The sequence below is a fragment of the Rhipicephalus sanguineus genome, chromosome 8 (assembly GCF_013339695.2).
Source record: "Rhipicephalus sanguineus isolate Rsan-2018 chromosome 8, BIME_Rsan_1.4, whole genome shotgun sequence".
NCBI lineage: Eukaryota > Metazoa > Arthropoda > Arachnida > Ixodida > Ixodidae > Rhipicephalus > Rhipicephalus sanguineus.
In genome coordinates this window covers 2,142,355-2,163,619 of record NC_051183.1, presented here as the reverse complement: position 1 = coordinate 2,163,619, position 21,265 = coordinate 2,142,355, and the positions used below count along the sequence as shown (strand labels likewise).

Sequence of the window (21,265 nt, the reverse complement as noted above, 5' to 3'; positions counted from 1 at the left end):
CAACTTGTGTGCGACGACGTTGGTATAATACGGCCCGGTGAGTCTGGTGCTGGCGGATCAGGCGGATCACTGCTGCCACCCTCAGCACGAAGCGCCGGATCGCGAAATGGCGTGTCACTGTATGGGTCGCAACCCATATTTCTCGGATCATTGGCGCAACCGCTCTTCGAGGCAGGGGCACATTCTGAGCAACTGTCTGAACTGCCGTGAAACAAAACACACGCTGTTCGGGTGGCGCTCGCTGGAAACGGACGATCAGCCGAGCCAGCGGCCCAGCGCCTGATCCACCTGCGCGGGCTTCGACTTACCGGAAGTAGACGACGCGACGGCACGAAAGCGTTCTCGCACGTCACATCGCGACGCAGAGCCTCTTGAAGGCGGAGCTTATCCCCGAGCGCTCGAAGGAAAAGTTGAGAGTGAAAGGCAGAGTGGAGGAGGAGGGAAGGTAGTTATTACACGTAGCTCCCTTAATAAAGGGTGTTTCGACTGAATTATGGTGCCAATCATTTGCTCCCCCCAGTAATGGTCTTAGCAAAAACGAAATGTGAAAAAACCGTTTCAGGGACCCTTTAATGTCCCAAAACAACGATATGGTGATCAAGGACGCCGTAGTGAAGGGCTTCGGAAATGTATTCTAAGTACGCGGGCTTGAAACATTTTCGCATTCATCGAAAATGAGGCTGCCGCGGTCGGGATGCGATCCCGCAACCTTCGGTTTAGCAGTCGAGCACCATAACCACTAGACCACCGTGGCGGGTAGACAATATTTTATCACCCGAAGACAAGGAGCTTTAGCGCGAAAAGTGTTTTCCCGCTAATGTTGGCGCCGTGAAGTGTGTATAGTTCAGTGTATGTGACTTGGTGTTCCTCAAAACTAGTCCTGCCAGCTCAGTACCGTCGTTCACATATGAAGATCATAGGGCTAATTGTGTTACATATTAGCAAAATTAATTTCCTTCTATATCATGTGGATACTACAGGCCTCATTGATGTCCTCCTGGTTCGAGGAGGCAATCCGCTTTTATAGCGGGAAGCTTTCTTGGAGTTGTTCACAGTGCATTTATTGCCAGCAGCCTGATGTCCTCTTCTGGGTTCAAGTACTATGACGTAACCCAACTGCAAAGTATGCTTGCGGTTGACCAACAAGATGCATTCAGACACCAGTACTCGACCACGCACAGACGTGTGTGTGTGTGAGGGTGTACGCATGCGCGATTTATTGACCAATCTGGCGTGGTGGATATGTACAAGTTCGATGCATTCAATCGCGAGTAAACTTCTAGAGACCACGGGAGAGCTTTCCAAACTACATCTCTCGGCGGCTTCCGATGGCCTCACGGCTAAGTTCTAGAGCGTGCACAGCGCATGCGCGTCCTTTTTTACCTTTCAGTCTGCTTGTTCGCGCGCTTCAACCGCGCAAACACCGCAGCGTGGCATGAAGCGTTGTGTATCATTTCCGCAGTCAATGCTGAAGCGCCGAGCGATGATATCGTCACGAGGACATTTCAGTTGTACAAACGAGGCATTTTCGTCACATCATCGCTTGGGCGCTTCCACATGACTGCCGAAGTGACACCTTGCTTCGTCCCACGCTCCCGTGTTTAAGCGGTTAAAGCGAGCGAACGCGCAGACTAAAGGACAGAAAAGGACGAGCATGCGCATTAACACTACCGAAGTTAGCCATGAAACCGTCGGAAGGAGCCGCTATGCAGTTTCCCACGCCCTCCCGTGGTCGGTACAAATTTCTTGGTGGTTCAGGAGAAAAGGAAAAAGGCACCCAATTTCTGTGCCTTATAGGGGTGGGGGTAAGCGGGGATAAAAGAAAAGTAGAAAGAAATAGGAAAGGAAGTGATAGGACGTCGACAGGCACGACGAAGAGAGAAGATGACAGGAAAGATGGGGGAGCCGGTCACAGGAGTTCACGGACGGGACCACGATCAGCTAGAGGCACGATGCACGTCGGTGGCGAGGCGGCGAAGGCCCCGTCGATGAGAGGCGCACGGCGTGGCGGACGACGCAACCGTCACGGAGCGTCGACGGCGAGAGGCGCGAGTACGTCCTGAGCGGGCGAACAGGGCATAGCGGGCGACACGTCCGTCTCGCGTGAAATCCTCCGAGCAACTCTCGGTAGAAATTTCCTCGCGTCTGTACGTGTCTCCATAAGCAAAACGCTTGCGCTTTTTTTCAACGTCTTGAGCAATGCCTTTCTAGTTTTGATATTCCGGCTATATATATTTCCCATGCATCTGGTGACTAAAATTTCACACAACGGATCCTGGAGGGCGGAAGAAAGAAGACGAAGATGGCAACACGAGTAGTAGAATCTTCTAAATTTGATCATTTTTTTCTGCCACCATCAGTATGAAATTACGCAATAAGACGGCTGATTTGCCTTCTAGAGTCCTTTCTTATTCGTAAGTTATCAAATGTTCGTTCGACCACCCTATCCTTGGCCTGACTTGTGGTGCAATCCCACACGCTGCATTGAATTCTCTGCCTCTTTTTTTTCTTCTTCTTCTCTTCTCTCCTCTCTCTCTTTCTCATCTTTCTACTCCCCTTCCCCAGTTCCCCGATGTAGGGTAGCCAACCGGAAGTTTTTCTGGTTAATCTCCCTGCCTTCTTTTTGTTGGTTTGCTTCTTTGTTTGTTTGTTGTTTGCTTGTTTTTCGCCTAAAGGAGACTGGCTCATGCCCATGAGGGACATTGGCCACACTGACAACTGTAAAGGAAAATGTAAACCGCATGAAACGTCGAAAAGAATGAAGAACGAAACGCGATGTAAATAAAAAGTGAGAAAGATAAGAAATTCAAGAAGCCGCGCAGGATAAATATTGAAAAAAAAAATATTAAAAGAAGGTAATAAAGTTGATTTCAGTGTTCGGTAGCACTAGCAGCCTTCTCCTTTTCTGTTTCCGTCCTCCTCGCGCCAGCTTTGATAGACACATCAGTATCATCATCATCACAGGCCGAGAAGGAACAACCGCTCGATGCCATGGCCTCGCTCTCCGCCAAGAAAAAAGCCAAAGTTGTGCGTGTCAAGATGCCTGCTGAGCAGACGGACAATCGCCGCAGCGAAGACCTCTGGCTGGCACTGGAAAGCGCATTCCACGAGATACAGGAGAAGCGAAGCTACAGCCAAGGCTTTGACGAGCTGTACCGTTGCGCATACACCCTGGTGCGCCGCAACGCCGGCGAGCGCCTCTACAACGGACTGCGAGAAGCCGTCGCGAAGTACCTCGCCAACAACGTTCGCCCCGTCGTCCTGGCTAAAACAGGCGACGACTTCCTGCGGGCGCTGAACCAGGCCTGGAAGGACCACCGGAAGAGCATGACGATGATCGGCGACATCGTGAGGTACCTGGACATCGCGTACGCGTCCCTGAACAACGTCGACAGCGTGGACAAGGTGGGCGTGACCATCTTTCGAGACGAGGTGGCGCGCTACCTTAGCGTACGGGACCGTCTCCGCGCAACCCTGCTAAGCATCGTGAACAAGGAGCGCGAAGGCGGATCCGTCGACAGGCTTGCAATCAAGCAGGCGTGCGACATGCTCGAGAGCTTGGGACACGGTTCGAGGTCAATCTACGAGGAAGACTTCGAGCGTCCCTTCCTGGCCGAGACGACGCGATTCTACAAGTCACGGTGTCAGAATTACCTCCAAACGATGGACTCCCTCGCGTACGTCGCGAAGGTGGAGCAGCACATCGACGAAGAGTGGGAGCGGGCCAGGCAGTGCCTGAACGAGTCTACCGTGGTTCCCGTCGTTCAGGTCGTCGAAGCAGAGCTCATTGGCGAGTGTATGAAAACCGTCTTGGAGAAGAGCTCTGGTGTCAAGCACATGCTCAACAACTGGATGACGGAGGACCTGGCACGCACCTTTCGCCTCGTCGGCCGAGTTCAGGGCGGCCTGCAAACGTTGCTCGACTGCGTCAGCAAGCACCTGCGCGATATGGGAAGCGCGATAGTGAGGGAAGAGGGAGCCTCAGTAAGTTTAATTCCGAGACTGATAGACCTGAAATCGCGCGTCAGCCAAATTCTGCGGCACTCGTTCCAAGACGACTACTCGGCCGAGCAGACGATCGCCAACGATTTTGAATACATACTCAGCCTGACCCAAAATACGCCCGAGCTTCTGTCAGCATTCGTGGACGACAGGTTACAACGCCGGATCAAGTGCATGACGGAGCAGGAGATTGACCGTTTACTGAAAAAGGTGGCAGCGATGTTTTCCTGCTTGCTGGACAAGGAGCTCTTTGTGACCTCTTACACGCAGCACTTGGCCAAGAGGCTACTTCTCGGCAACAGCAGCTCGTACGATATCGAGAAACGTATGATCGCCAAGCTCAAGATTGAGTGCGGATGTCGGTTCACCCACAGGCTGGAAACGCTGTTTAAGGATTTGTACACCTCCGATACCATCACGCAGGAGTTCAACGCGGCGGTGTCCTCTTGCGGAATGGACTTGAACAAGGTTGACCTGAACGTGCGCGTGCTGACGACGGGCTTCTGGCCCCTGCCTTGGGCCACGCAGACAAGTAACATCCCCGCCGTACCGGGCAAAGCTTTTGAAACGTTCCGACGGTTCTATCTGGCCAAGCACAAAGGCCGGCAGCTAACCCTGCAGCCGCAACTCGGCAGCGCTGACATGAGTGCTGTCTTCTACGGGCCGTGGGAGGAACAGCCCTCTTCGTCTCGTGAGCCGAACACGCCCGCCTGCGAGCCGCGCACATACTCCATACAGGTGTCCACGTTCCAAATGTGCGTGCTGATGCTGTTCAATATCCACGACAAGCTTACTTACGGGGAGATCGCCTCCGAGACGAACATCCCCGAGAAGGATCTCGTTCGCGCCTTGCACTCGCTGTGCTCGGGTACCTGCGGACCACTTGTTACCAAGACGCCGGACACGGAGCAGATTGAGAACGACCATGTCTTCGCCGTCAACGACGCCTTCACATCCGCTGGCCACAAGGTCAACATTCAGTCGACGTCTGGTAGAAAAGGTTCCGCGCCAACAAGCGGCAACGACGCAATGGCCCGCATCGACGAAGAGCGAAGGTACACGATCGACGCTGCCATTGTGAAGGTGATGAAATCACGCAGAATACTGTCGCACGACGACCTCGTCGTCGCGGTGACGGACCTGCTTCGAGCCAGGTTTACTCCCAGCCCAGTTGTGCTCAAGAACCGAGTCGATGCGCTCATAGAGAGGGAGTACATTGAAAGAGATACCAAGTACCCGGAGCTATACATCTATGTGCCTTGAAGAAAGCGACAGCGGCACCCTCACTCAACTTACGACCGCGAAACAGAAACAAATCTGATCGCAAGCGGAGAGCGAAGCGCAATTGTTACCCCTGTGTCATCACGATGGCAAAGAAATTCTTCGCGACAAAGATAAACCGAAATTAAAATTTTTGTCACTCAAGTGTGGGTATTGATATGCTTAGCATTCTCATGGTGCGGCAAGATGTAGCCTGTTTTTGAAGAAACACTATGGCTACAATCAGTTGTGATGGATGTGGGCTGGGTATGCTAATCATCCTAGTACATCCGCGCGTCAGTGTCGCCGCAGACCATGGCGCCGCACATCAAATTTAACCAAACCTCACAACGACAGCCAGATATACATACCGCTGGCACTCTTAGCATTTCTGTTTGACAGATAGAATGAGGTATAGCACAATTGCATTGGCGCCAATCGAATGCGAAATTCTTCATTATAGTTTCAACTAAGAAGCACGCGTTCTCAATTTTATTAGTGGTAGACTAACATACGGAGTGCGATCTCTGCAATTGTGTAAATACTGAAACCAAACAGTTGGGAAGAATGGAAGGTAAGTGAAGAACTCGCGTCAAGTTATACCCATTTCACTCGGGGCGGGAATCAGTTATATATCAAGCAAGATATACCCGCGGACAGCCTTTCTCGTCAGCAAGGGCAAGACGTACGCGTGTGAGTACATGTACGGATGTTACGGTGGCGTAGCTTTTGTACGTGTACGCCTACGCGAAGTAGTCCGGTTTTGGTGCGCGTTTAGTATCACAGTGGAAAGTGATGGCTGCGAGGCATCAGCGTTGCATAGCATTCGATCTGCCGGCTTAGGCGACCATTTTTGGGAAAAGTTCGTCGCAAGTTTCTGAGGTGAGAAGACGGAAGAGCCAGAATGATGCGAAGGCTCACCCGGGGTACCATTCTGGACATTGTCCGATTCCGCCATTGTTCAACTCTGATTGGCCCAGAGAGCTGCCACGGCCTCTCTGATTGGTTTAAAATGCGGCCATTAGCACGTAATAGAACATGGCGGAATTTGTCAGTGTCCAGAATGGCATACCAGAAGACGCAGACGCCATTTGGTGCCTGAGGTACGCGTAAAAGGCGCGGCCTTCTCGCGCGTGCGAAAACGCGAAATGATGACGTATATAAATTAAAACAAATATAAATATCTCACTGGTGTCTGCTGCGTGCTGTCTAGAAGAGCTTCCTGCATAAAATGAAGGAGATTTTCGCAACGAAACTGTATTGTCCCATGGTCGTGACGTTAACGAAGGCAGCAGTCGGCGTGTTCAAGACGAAACATTATTCGGGCGAACTTTTGCCCAGGAAATGAAAAGTATTGTGCGATGTCAGCGCGCGTTAAAGAACACCAGATGGCCGCAATTTCTAGAGTGCTCCACTGCGGGGTCTCTCATAATCACATCGTTGTTTGAGGACGTAAAACACCCAATATTATTATTAGGAAATGAAAAGTGCGAGCAATGCAAGCATTACACTGACTGCGGCGGAAAGAGCGTTGGCGTAATCTTTTCATCGATGGAACGCGTCGTCTTTTATACGTCAGTCATCGAACGTTTTAGCGTTATCGCTGGCGGCCGCGTAAGGTCTCGAACAAACTTAACTGTTCACGTCCTGCGCGTAATTTTAACAGAATGATCTCAGACAATCGCGAAGCTTCTTAAACATTGCGGCACGATCTGCGCCGACCGTTGCTAAAAGTCATTGCGGGTGAAACCCGAGTACATCAAAACAAAACAATATAAACACCCGTGGCAAGCCCCCCTTTGAAAAATCACCGCCCCGATGCTTAAAACAACAAGGAAATTGAAAACATGCATGCAATACGAGAGAACGATAATAAACCAAGCAAAAACTAGAGCCCTCGGGTTCCTTAATGCAGTGGCGATACACACACACACCACAACACACAACACACACACACCACACACACCACACACACACACACACACACAAACACATATTAGATTATCTATATAATATATATATATGATATATAGATATATATATATATATATATATATATATATATATATATATATATATATATATATATAATATATATATGTATATATATATATATATGAGATTCATAGAGTGTCTAAGTCAAGCAGAATCTACAGAAAGAGATTGTGCAGGTTGGGCCTCTATGCCGCGACAACACAGCAGTGTTTAATATCATTTTGGAAATTTAATCGCCAAGTTTATTAAGTACAGCCACCTTTAGTCTGTTCTTCATCTGAGCATTCCATCCGCAAACTTCACACTCTCAGTTTGGCGTTCGAAGTAATAAATCAGTTGTGAGTACAGCGCTGTGTGTGTGTGTCCTTCCTAAATGTTCCGTCTTTTTTTTTGCGCTGGTAAATCTATCTTAACCATGAACCAACTCCCCCAAGCAGCCGTTTTAGCAAAATTGTAAATACGGTGAGTATGAGTAATCTGCTGTGACTCTAGTACCTTAAATTCTCACTTATTAAACAAAACATGTGGCTGACAAAGCAAGGTACTTCGCAGAAGTCTTCAGAGTAAGCCAGTGCCAATTCCAATTTCTTTACTGTTACTCTCTGCCTTTCTGTAAATAAACCTCTCTCTCTCTCTCTCTTTACTGTTAGATACCTCTAATATAAAGTCTTTCTAAAGAAAAAGACCAAGATCAGTCAATTATTATTTATAGAAACCACATTGAGCTGGTTGTTTATACTATAACATTGTAAATAACTAGGAATGTATATGCTAGGTGTCGTTTCTTGCCCTCCTACTTTTCCCAGCTTGGGTGGGGAGTGAATGGGAAAGCGGTGAAGTGGCTCTTTACTGCTCCCCTCCGGCTACTCCAACTAAATAGCCTACGTAATTCTGTCTTAGCTCAAATATTCTTTAAGCATCTGGGCGATTATAACAAAACATCAACCAAACATGTGGGCGATTATAACGTTGAACTGCCCCGCATTGTTTCCTTCCGTATAGGTCGTTAGCTGTTAATGATTGGTCAAAATTTTCTGGGTCATGCTCACAGCACCTGCTCGTAACACAATGCAACAAATGACGTATAAGTGATCCACCGCGTAATTACCACTTATGAATGACTACGTTAAAAAATAAACTCTTTTTAATGCGGCGTATTGTTCGACATTGGTTCTTCGCCATTCGCCAAAATTTTTCGGTGTGCCATAAAATTGCCTCCTTGTTACGCGACGTCACAAGTCAGCGAAAACTCGCGGCGTTAAAATGAGGTGTGCACGATAAGCAGCGCATTACTGTCCTGAACAATAACTAAATTTTTTTGGAATAGCCAGACAGTGTCTCATTCTGAACGTAATTCAAGAAGGCTGCCCACCAACCACTTTGACAGCGGCTACTTATAACAGTGGGCGAGATGGATTCATATGTGTATAACAGATACTTTCAGTTGTAGTATTAACGACGTTGATCTGTTTTTGCGCGTATAGAACTCTCTGTGAAGTCATCGTTGCTGACAGAGAGGTAGAGAGAGAAATAAACATTATAGGAACGGACACAATCCTTCGCAGGTGGGCAGTCTTCTTAGTCCAGAAAACCATGGACGCTGATCATCTCCCTTGTGAGATATAGATCAAGCTACAGGGCAAACTTGAAAGCTGAGCTTTTCAATGTGCTGAGTCCACTGCCTTGTTAAAAGCCGCCGCGACCGCTCCAGGCTACCGTATGATACGCAACTTGTGAAGCAGGCTAATCGGAGACTAAAGTTGGAATCTTTTTTAGCTCTCCTGGATCGGCACAACTAAAATACTCGACACTTCTGCACACTCATCAGCTCACAGCAGCTTGGATATGAAACAGTGGCGATGCTATTCGTTTTGAAAGAAAGAAACAGTGCTGGGCAGTACCGAAGATACATGTATCTTAGATACTACCTTAGATACTCTATGGGTATCTTGCATCTGTATCGCGATACTTCTCGAAAGACGAGTATCTGTATCTGTATTTCCGATAAATTTGATAATATATCGTGTATCTTAAGATACAAGATACTTCTATCGCAACACAACCGTGCGAAACAATAATCGCTGGCCAAGCTCCGCTTCTCAAGCTGGTACTGGTGCCACTAAGCCATCTGAATAAGTCTTAGGGCAGTGACGCAATTTTATTTTTCCGCCAGAGTACCCCAGTGACGGCAGAAGATGAGGAAGACAAGCGCGCGGACGTGCACGCCCAGCCCACGTACCTTTTGTTTGCTCGGTTTCTTTTCTTTTTAGTTGCGCCAATGCCGCGACACTTTCTCTTAGCCACAGTCCTGCGCCGCGTCTATCGCGCAAATTCTGATGTTGCTACAGTGTCGTTATTGAAGATTCTCTCGCGTCTTGCGTCTTGCTTCGTAACGAAATGTGATGCGTGCAACAATGGGGTTCCTCTGCGTCGCGTGTATTTTACATATCAGCGATTTGAAGGATCTCGTGGATGTAAGTTTGACTTGCATGCCATGAATTATCTTATATGCAAATAAGAATCTGACAACGTTAGCGCCACTGGTACTGATGCTAGATCTAAAAGAGCAAGCGTTTACCTAACAGAAAATATCTTCGCTACCGTATTTTTCATTTCTCGCTAAATTTATTCAAAGAATTTATGAAATCATAATTTGATTATTAGCACAAGTGCTTTCTTAGCTGTCATTTTGCATCCTTTACTAAGTCCATTACTAAGTCTGTGCAGTGTTTTTCCGGTCTGGTCACTGCAGTATATCTTTTGTAACGCGCTCCCAAAATAAGATCTCTGCTTTATTTTTCTAACTGTCTACTTTATTTCCACTGCTGTTTCCACAGTTACACGCTGCCAAGGCGATGGTGAAAGCAAGTATTTAATTATGTGGGCGTACCTTGAGTAAACAGTACAAAACATTCTGCTTACCGCTTAGGAAAATAGCGAAATTAGGTTTGCATTATAATATTGGAAATCATTAGGAGCCATCTTAAAGATGTTAGGAAGGGGATTCGAAAAACGTTGTTTTGCTGAATGCTCTGTTTTGCTCATGAGCGTCCTAACGAGCCGTTTCAGGCAATTTTCCATAAGCACTGAGTTTTCTATTGTCTCAACAGGTAAGTTGACAATACTTCATGCTCTATTCAGGGCGCCGTCTGCATTGTGTTTCTGTACTCATTCAATGTGAATGTTTGATACACAACCGCCTCTCTATTTTACCTATATTTGTTTTCCTGTTTTAGGCTTTCTTAAATATTTTTCGCATTACTAATTGCCACGTAATGGGAGCTATAAGTGGCAATAGCGCGAATAGCGGCGGTGTCCTGCGACGCTTTGTGGAACTGCACAATACGTCTGAGGCGTTTCCGTGTTGCACATGTTCCCTCGTTGAAAAGAAATTACTAAAAATATTGCACGTTAGTGAGTATATCAACAAAGAATCCTTTACGCCGGTAGATAAGTAAAATATGAAAATTCATTGCAGTTTTACGTCATCTACGTATACACCAGGGGTCTCAAACTGAGCTTATAGCCAGCGAGCCGCAGTCGCGAAATTTAGTTGCAAGGGCCGGGACAGTGAAGATGGTGGGAGAGAGTTTGAAGAAAATGACATTTGAAAGGAAGCCATCCCCATATCTTATATATAGGTCATTTCTGAAGGGGATTTAGAGTCAGGATTCGAGAAACATCGATACCGATGTACAGAATGACTGATATCTGGACGCTGATTCTGAAATATAGAGTTTCTGTTCCACAGTTATGTTTCAGCACATGGTGACCACATGTTCCTCACGAACGGAATGCTTGAGACCAGTCATGCCTGTGCCGCTCACGAACATACTTATTAAGAAAATAAAAACAAATGAGACGAAGATGGTCATGTGTGCGGGCCGGGCCGCTAGCGAAATGGCTCAAACCCCTAGTATACAATCATGCGTCAAACACCCCCCCCCCCCCCACACACACACAAAAAAAAAAGAAAGAAAAATGTCGCTGCCAGCGTTGTTGCTGCTGTGCACCTGTCCGGATATACGGTATTGTGCAAGCTGTCTTCTACATCCAAGGGAAAAGTCCACACCGGTATTTGCGCCGTAGTGCGAAGGCTTCTTATTGAAGTTATTGAGATTATATGGCGACCTGCTAGATGGTCGGCAAGCTGTGCAAAGCAAGTACCGTTGTCAGCGAAGTGTACAAAGCGTTGTCCTGTGAAGAAGCTAAAACAAACCCCAATAAGTTGTTAAATGCGAAGCATTTCTTAGCGAACCTCAGGCACTTTGGGCGTTTCTATCTACGTATCTATCTATCTATCTATCTAGCCGCCTAGGTGTGGGCGCTCTCTGATCGTCTCCATAACTTGGAATATACCAAAATTGGCATAACAGGGGATCAGTGTATGACGAACACGATTCACTGGTCATGACATGAATAACACAAAATACTTGTCGCGTACGTCATGAAACTCTTTCTCTCAGTCACGTGTGGCACATGCCCGCATACCAGAGCTCAACCAAACAAACTCTCAACCAACACAGTAACCAACACGCAAGGAAAGTGATAATAATAATAATTGTAGGGGTTTTCTGTCCCAATAACAAGACATTATTATGAGAGACCCCGTAGCGAGGGGCTCCGGAAATTTTGACCATCTGGTATTCTTTAACGTGCACCGAGATCGCACAGTACACGGGCATGTAGCATTTTGCCTCCTTTTAAATGGGACCGCCGCAGCCGGGATCGAACCCGCGACCTTTGTGTCAGCAGCCGAGCACCGTAGCCGCTACACCACCGCGGCGGACGCAAGGATAGTGAGGAAGCTGAAGACAGAAGACATCTCGAAGACGCTCAACTACCATGCACTCGTTCACGTGGTCCGCAACGTGGACCACGTCGATTACGGAAAAAGCGGGGTCAATGCTTCCTACAATAAATCTGCCGAGAGAACCAGGTATATCATCATTAGCGGTGACTTCAACATTAATCTATTAGGGACCCAACAATGCCCGGTCTTTATACTGCGTGAAAGAAGGCTTGAATATGGACAGGGCATCAAGAAACCTCGCTGCCACGTCCGGGACAGGAGGCATCATAGATCGTTTCATCGTAAGAGGCATCCAGGATTTCCACCAGCTGTGCCATACCTCGCTCCTCACTACACTTAGACCCCTCGTAGCCGCGATCACGGACGAATCCGATTAACAAGTCCGGTCCAGTTGCTGGTGCTCACTGATCACAGTGATGGTGACCTTGTTCAAGAACTGTCTAGAACCCCTTCCGCACATATAGAAGGCTTCGTGAAACGTGCGTGCGTTCTCCGTCATAACGGACAAGTATAAGCATAACAACTGTAACGCAACTATAACAACCGCAACTGTGACTTACGTATGCGCAGCGCGCCTGTGCGTGCCACTCGGATGTGTATATATCCAGGGAAACTTTCCTGAATGAACTTTAACGCCTGTCCTGTGCATATGTGTTTCTTGTTTGTGCTGTTCGGATTCGTGCTGTCCATTATTGAAGACTATAAGCACTACATGTCAGCTTACCGCGTCTGGTGTTGGTAATACCCATGTTGCTGTTGGCATCGTTGCGCAACTGTAAACAACTGGTTATATAATACATATGCGACTCTTCAACATATGAGTGTGCGTAACCACTTCTACAATTCTCTAGAGTCACTCCGTAACGTTTCGCTCAATGTGACAAATTACGCCACATCACCATCCCGCGCATGCTTCGCATAACATAGATTCCCACGGTACGTGGGATCTGCCCAATAAGTTGTTTTGGAAGGAAACTAATGTACTTTGAGCAAGAAGGGCAAAACTTTTGACATACTAACAGACATTTCATTCAAGTGAAACAAAATAGGTCACAGTGAAGAAATTTTCAAGCAGACATTTTAGTGCATAGGCGTTTGCTGCTACATTATATGGATCTATAATAACAAATTTGAGAATGTATCGAAGTATCTTAAGATACAATTGCCAAATATCGTATCGGATGCAATTTTTGCGGCAGTATCTTGTATCTGTATCTCCAATACTTCTTGCCCGAGTATCTTGTATCGTATCGCGATACAATTTCAAAGTATCTTTGCCCAGCCTGGAAAGAAACTAAATTTCCTGACACAGGACAGCGTTTGATCGGGCTATAAAACGTTTACTGGTTCCCGCCCGTATGTGCGTCGCTGATTACTTAAATTTCAGGCTAGGCCGAACAAAATAAAACCATGACAGATTGCTGTAATCGTGTAGACCCTGCATAGCGATAGCCTCCTCTGCAATGCTCGAGCGCAAGGCGCGCAAGCGTGGAATAGGCAGCCCGCACCGCAGAGAGCCTACAATGCGTGGTCACGACACAGGGAGGACAGTCGTCACAGCAAAATTGTAGGAGACTTATTTTACATAATCAGTTATTGCGGCGTGCAAGTAAAACTTTGCCTTACTTGTTAGTTTCCCAGTCTGCAGCCGACAATGACCACGGTCGAAAGTGGGGGGGGGGGGGGGCTGCGCCCCCCTGCCCCCCGGTAGATACGCCTATGGTCGCATGGAACGGCTTAAGGCGCACGACATGAACGACTTCAGGTCGTGCGCTGCGCCGCTGAGAGTTTGTAATGCCTTCCGAGATATCCTCGTAGTCTAGAGCACCGAGACGTCGAAGCACTTTGTATGGCGCGAAGTATCACCGAAGTTTTTCACCGAGTCTATACGTCGGCGTATCAGTGTCTAGAACCAGACACGGTCGCCGGGCTGGTATTCTACGTGGCGTCGTCGAAGGTTGCAACGACGGCTATCGGTCGTTGCTGGCTCTGGATGCGCAGACGGGCTAGTGGTCTGCCTTCTTCGGCGCGCTGAAACTAGACGGTGACACCGAAGTTTTCTTCGTCGGTGGTGTTGGGTATCATGGCGTCGATCGTCGTTGCCAGGTCCCTTCCGTAGACCAGCTTATAAGGCCTCATCTGCATCGTTTCTTTGACGGGCGTGCTGTATGCCAAAGTCACGTACGGAAGGACGGCATCCCACGAATTGTGTTCAACGTCGATATACATGACCAGCATATCGGCGATGGTCTTATTTAGACGCTCGGTGAGGCCACTGGTCTGTGGGTGGTAGGTGGCGGTCCGGTGGTGGCTTGTCTGGTTGTATAGGGCTGATGCGCTGGAGTTTTGAGTACTGTGGCGGAGTCTGGTGGCGTGCGCCGAAGTTGCTTGGGTAGTCAAAAATGGACGCCGACCGGCGAGTTACGCAGTTCTCAGTTGCTTTGAGCGTTGTACTTAATTTTGCGCTTAGTTTTCAGGCCCGAAAAGTGCTTAAAACGTACGCAGGAACTTGTCCGCTATGCCTGCAGAGTCTGACATGTTTGACGAACGATCCCTGCTTCAACAAACCGTGCCGAAAGCAGGTCGTCCGGGCGACGGCTCTGAGCAGCGCGCGGTCCCGAAGCGCGGTCGCCGCCGTTATTGTTGCGTGGTTAATTGCCTAGAACATGGGGGTAAGGATCCTAATGTGCGGTTTTACTAGTTCCCCTGAAAGCCGTACGAAGTGCGACGGAACCGCTGGATACGTGCCGTCCGACGCGTGAAGTGAGTACGCGAGCAAAACGTGGTTTGCAACGTAACGTGCTGATTACTTTTCGTACGCGCGTGCACTCGTTTATATATGTATATATTCCCTGTGTGCAGTCCAGACGGCACGCCGTGGCTGCCGACGGCGATCACGAGGATATGCAGCCGGCATTTCGTGGGAAACGAGAAAAACGATGTCATGAGTCACCCTGCGTATGTGCCTACGATTTTTCCGGCAGCTTACAGCCGGCTGCTTCCAGCGGCCCGCTGTAAACATTGCGCGCCGTCGCTTCTCGACCGCCACCACACGCTGACAGAATTTGCAAATGTTGAAAAGCAAATGTTGAAAATTACGACCGTGCACGGGGAAAAAGTGTGTTTGCGACTGAATGCGGCAGAAAACGGCACACGGCGCGAATGCGCTCATTCGGGCCGCCGACGTCTAGCCTTCGTCACTGGACCTTTCTTGATTCCGTTTTGTCGTGTAATGCAAATCATTTCGGCTTTTTAACAGCAATCTTTTCGTTTATGCAGTGTCGTTAATCGCGCGAGCATGCCTCGTAAAACTTAACTGGAGTTCAACGTCGTATGAGATTCGCTGCACTTGCGAGTTGCAGCGCGCCGAAATGGTTCCTTCAATCTCCTGCACGTCGTAAACATACTTGACGTTGACGAGCTTCTCGCGTTTACGCAGACTGCTTGGCCTGAAGAACTCAGCCACGCCAGAAATTGGCCGAGATCCAAAGCGCAGCACAACCGACAGCGGCGGCTCCATTGCGCATCTGAGCTTAGTGCTGCATGCGGCCGCCAGTCTGACTACTCGAAACCAAAGAACTTATCGTAGGGGGCGCTTTTTAGCACCGTTTTCTAGAGTGCCTCGATGTCCTCCTCCTAGTGATGCAGAACTATCGATGGTACTATCGATAGTATCGATAGTTGAGCCACTATCGAACTATCGATAGTTGAAGATACTATCGATAGTGCTATCGATAGTTTAAAATCAACAGCGCGAACTCATTGCAGAAAAAAATTACATCGTATCCCACTAAAGGGAACAACGTGGGGATGCGAAGCAGCGCATGGGTCGACTTAAAGTTCCGTTCATCACGGGCACCTTGCCCGATGTTAACACGTCCTTGCAAGTGGAGCACACCATGAAATCACTGTTGTTGCTGTTGCTGTTACTTGTCCCGAACTCTTGTTGAAGTACGCCGCGCGGGTTCATCGCAGAATCTCGTTCCCCGACGCCATCACATGATTGCTGAGAGAGTGTAAGGGGAAGATGCCACAGCGTCTTACATAGCCCCTTACACAGGCCCGAACGCGCTAGCACGTGCCAGCACACATGGTTTTGTCTGCGTTACGCCAAGCTAGGACGGCATACGGCAACCCGGGCCCCTAAAGTGCTCTGCACGTATCATCGTCAAGGCGGTCGAAGAACAAGAGGAGGAAGACTTCTCCTTGGGGCAAGCAAGCGCTCAGATAGCTATGCTAGGTGGTAGAAAGCGGACGGTCGCCAATGGAACTACGGACCTACGGACACAGCCCCGAGCAAAAGCTGCTTTGCATCTAGTAAAGTTGGTTCCCCGCGCTAGTTGTACATAGTGGAGCCGGAGGAGCAGGCTGTAGCGGAAAGGAAGCCGTTACATGGGGTAGAACTGCGCGGCTTGAGTTTTATATTGCATTTGATGATTTCAAAATAAAAAAATTATCAAGAACTAAGTTTGTTAACTGCAAGATGTAACTGGTTGCTTTTAAATATTAATTTATTGATGGACATATGCCGCCATTTTCACTGCGCAAATAATTTCTCTCTATAAAAATTTCCTCATAAATTAAGCGAAGCTGATAGTAGGCTATCGCGAATATTTTGGCAATTTGGCCAGCCAGGAACACCATCGTTATTCGCACAACTAAGGATAGTTTGTCACGTGACTGTGACAGTGAAGAATTCTGCAGCAAGACTGGGAAATACGAAGCTCTTGTTTTTTTGGTCGAACTTGTGCACAGAAAATCAATACTCAGAGTACCAGCGATACACGCTGCGCACTGATTGCGGCAAGAACAGTCGCCGGCCGTCGAGTAATCTGATAACCAGTGGAACGCTTCGTCTTTTATACATCAGCCATCAAATCTTCCAGCGTTATCGCTGGTGCTCGCGTAAGCTCTCGAATAAACTTGAATATTCGCGTCCGGCGCGTAATTTTAAAATGTCAAACAATCGCGAAGCTTCTCAAACATTTCGGCGCGGTCTGCGACAAACACAGCTAACAGACTGTGGGTGAAACCCGAATACATCAAAACAAAGCAATAAACACGCGTGGCAGTAGTATCGCTAGTAATATCACCGATGGTACTACCGATTCGACTATCGATAGTTTATCGATAGTAGTACTATCGATAGTTTGTTTACACTATCGATAGTTTCAAAGAAACTATCGATACTATCGATAGTCAATTTACCGATAGTTCTGCATCACTACCTCCTCCCCCACCGCTCCGTAGGGAGTGGAGACAACCGCGTCGTCTGCTACGGCGTCCGCCACTTTCACGCCGGCTCCGATCTATGGGCGCATTGACGGCGCGCGTGTGAGCTGTTTGCAGGCTGTACGGAGGCTTTGCGTAGACTATAATACTCCGGAAATGCATTAATGTGTTATCATGGTTTATTAAATCTTATTTTTGATAGTTTACTGTCTAACAGCACTATGAAATTCGCCGCTTCACGCGATGATATGCTGCTGCCTGAAACCACCTTTAAACGCCCTGTGACTGCTTGTTGGCGTGATATTTTATTTATTTTAAAACACAAACGGCGTCGTTTAACACCGGTTGGTCTTGCTCTGCGGGTGTAAGATAACGCGTCGCTTAGGCTTTAGTGTAAAGCAATGGGTAATTGGGGTTCGAATCACCATATTACTTGGCATTTCCGCTCTTCAGGAAGATTTGCTCGGCGAAGCTGTGCTGGTTCAAAACAGTCATTATGCAGCAATGATGATAAAGTTACTTGAGGAAATGTCTACAGTAAAGGTAACCAATTAATAAATGACCAATGAATACGTGATTGCTGTCAGTATTTTGATCCAGTTGCATATCTGTGTTATCTATTATCATTTAATTGTCACACGTATTTGGTAGAACTACTGAGGCAAAAGATAACAAGGTAGCAAAATGACAATAATAAATTTCAACACGTAAAATAGCCATATCCCTCTCCGGCTCTACTTGACAAGCGAAGAAAAAAAAAACAATATACATCACAAAGAGAAACGAAAATGTCTCAGTTGTGCCTAGTACACCAACACACGATTTCAATGTTCACTGCAGGCTCACTCCTACACATGTCTTGCTTGCATGCCTATTAGCTCCCTTCGCCGCAACTTGACGCAGGTGCACGCGCAGCCTCAGCCTCGCGGAGTTTGAAATTAGCAGCTTTTCCACAGCTTCTTCGTGTCGCTGACAGCATCCTGCCAACTTCGGCCGCGGAACCTTGTTTAGGTATGCAGTCACAACATTCAGGGGTGATTTCATCGAAAATACGCTCTCGGTCCAACCGGTAACACATTAATATAACTAAAGACAGCCCGCAGCATGCCGTCCCAGCCTCTTGGCGTACGAAAAGAAACAGCTTCGGTAGTCTTCCACGTCACGTGCGCTGAGTGCGAATTAGGATTCCAAACTCTACTTCTAAAACTGGTACAGACACGCGCAGAACTTTACAATGGGAATTGTTTTCTGAATGCTTTACACTCACAGCTAAGAGTTAGCGTAACTTGTAAATTACTTCGTACGCTGTCTCTCATCAAGAAACATCCTCCCGACCGCGATGTATCAGGGAAGATCTTTCAGTCACCACCCTCGTGCTACAAAAATATTCCAGAACAAACAAATATTTTGAGAGAATTGCGTAATACTCACAATTCACAGGGACGAGGTGTTTGTAGGCTGCCGATTGTCGCGCTTGATTTTAGCCACCGAGACAGTTCTCCTTTTTGAGTGCCTCGGAAAGTAGTGGTTTGAGCACAGTTGAGCACAGTGGCACCCAGCCAGTGACGTAGGCAGGCAGAAATGTTTTTCGGGGGGGGGGGGGGCACTTTTTTGATGCGATATTGGGTCTGTGCAGATAAGTGGGGTAGAGTTTCATATTGCGTTCTGTATAAAATATTCTTGGGGGGGGGGGGGGGCGCACGAGCCCGGTGTGCCCCCTCCCCTCTGGCTACGCCACTGCACAAGGGAGCCAGGCATTTCGCGTGAAAGCGCTCAAAGAACACCGTAGTTAAATCCGCATCAAATTCCTGCCGATTGCCGCCACGTTGTAGCCGCGTCTCGACACGCACGCTCGGCGTGAAAATGGCGGACAGCACTACGAAAACTGGTTTTGACGACAGGAGCTCAGTCAAAGGATGTCTCCACTCTCTACGGAGGGGCGGGCGAGGAGGACATCGAGGCACTCTACCGTTTTCGCGTAGTTATAAAGCGAGATTCAGTAACGAAGAAGAACAATGTACATGCTGCGGGGGAACTAAGGAAACGATGGAACATGTACTGATTGAATGTGGCGATATTCACCCAGGTATACGTGTGGGCACGAGTCTACATGAAGCCTTGGGTTTTAGGGACAACAATGGAAAGCTGCACACGTCCGCGATAGAAATAAGTAAGAGACGGTTAGAGTATTGGTGGCAGAAAAGTAGAGATAAAGAACAAAAATAAATAATGGAGGGAAAATAAGGTCATTGTGCCTTAAGAGGCAGAGAGACGGACAGTGAATTTATATTGTTTTGGTATAATAACATAGATTTAATCAATGTAGATAAGGTATTAGGCCAACATGAAACAAGGAAGCTTTTTTAGGGGCGAAGCTCCTTAAGGCGGCACCCGTTCGTCCCTCGTAGTTGTAGTCGTAGTGCGTAACCAGTCGTAACGCTAGTACCAGATCTTGACCTCCAAGGTGGTGCCGGTGGGAGATTTTTCCTGTGCGTTGTTGAACAATAAAAAATTCGCAGCGTGCGCGTTAACTAAAAGCCGAATTCTTCTGTCTCTCATTCCCCATTAGCAGCCATTGGCATGTTCCAGTAGGAAACGTTAGTAGAAGTGTAAGTGTTAGCTAAAAGCCGTCTTCTTCTGTCTCTCATTCCCATTAGCAGCCATTGTTTACCTCCAAGGTAGTGCCTGGTCAGATTTCTCCTGTGCGTGATTAAACAATAAAAATTTTGTTCAAAACGCCGTTGATTGATGAAATAAACCAACGAAAGACGCCAGATGTTTTCTAAAAGCAAAACGAAAGAACGCCAGATGTTTCTAAAGCAAAACGAAAAGACGCCAGCTGCTTAACGAAAGACGCCAGATGTTTTCTAAAGCAATGGTTTTCTAAACAATGAAAATTCACAGCGTACATGTAAAATTAAAGTGAGCTGCAAGTCGTCATAACTCATCGAACCTTTAGTCTAAACGCGCCCGATCTCACGTCGGTGATGATGTACTGGGCAGAATTCACGGAAGATTCACGGTTTACCGATGAACCTCCGCAGCTTCGCCCACTCATCATCATTCACTCCGTGGATATGCTGTGATTTTTTTTCTTCGAGCCTGGTGGCAGACATGTCACCGCCCCGTTTTAAAGGGGACGCTCATAGCATCCTTCCTTCCTTCCTTCGCAGCGCCGCCTGGGCAGCCAGTCAGGCCTATCCCAAGATCACCTGAGCTAGGTCCGCAGTAAAGGCCGTACCTCCGTCGGTGATGAGGACCTCTGGGGCGCCATGACGCAGGACGATGTCTTCAACGAAGAACTTCGCTACCTACGCGGCACTTCCCCTAGGTAAGGCCCTTGTTTCGGTGTATCGGTTGAGGTAGTCGGTAGCATAGGCTTGCGCACAGGGGGGGCAGGGGGGGGCGGAATATCTGCCCCGTACATTGGCCCTTCTAGTTACCTAAGAGCGGGGGGGGGGCGCAAAATCCACCCCATACATTGACTTAGTAGGGTGGGGGGGGGCGCTGCGATGAACCTTTAATTGCACCCCCCCCCCTTGTGAGAAACCCTGCGCACGCCTATGGTCGGTAGCTACGACGATCCATTTATTACCAGATGTAGACGTTGGACCGGGTTGGACCAACACAGGACCGGGTTGATTGGCGGAACAGACAGGCTGATGATGATGATGATGTAGACGTTGGGAACGGCCCCAGCAGGTCCATCCCGATTTGCTGCAATAGTCGGCGATTTGCTGGAGGTGGTTCGATCGGCTGCAGAAGTCCGGTTGGCCTAGTCGGCGGTGCACGTGTGTTGTCGCTGACGGTCTTGGCAAGTCTTTACGTAATGAGCGACGTCTGCAGTGAAGCGAGGCCAATAGTAGTTCTCTTGAATCCTTGCGAGCGTTTGGGAAAATGCAAGGTATCGAGCCGTACGGCCGTCATGCAAAGCTTCCAGAACCTTTGGATGCTGTACTGAAG

At 48.1% G+C, this 21,265-nt stretch overlaps 1 protein-coding gene across 1 annotated transcript in view; it reads right to left on the bottom strand.

Moving 5' to 3' along the window:
- LOC125759675 (transmembrane protein 45B-like) overlaps positions 1–12,819 on the bottom strand; it is a 93,002-nt gene extending 80,183 nt beyond the window's left edge. The window contains exon 1 of the mRNA XM_049418721.1: positions 12,795–12,819. The gene's annotated coding sequence lies outside the window, so the exon portion shown is untranslated. The remainder of the gene's footprint in view (positions 1–12,794) is intronic.
- Between the last annotated feature and the right edge of the window lie 8,446 nt (positions 12,820–21,265).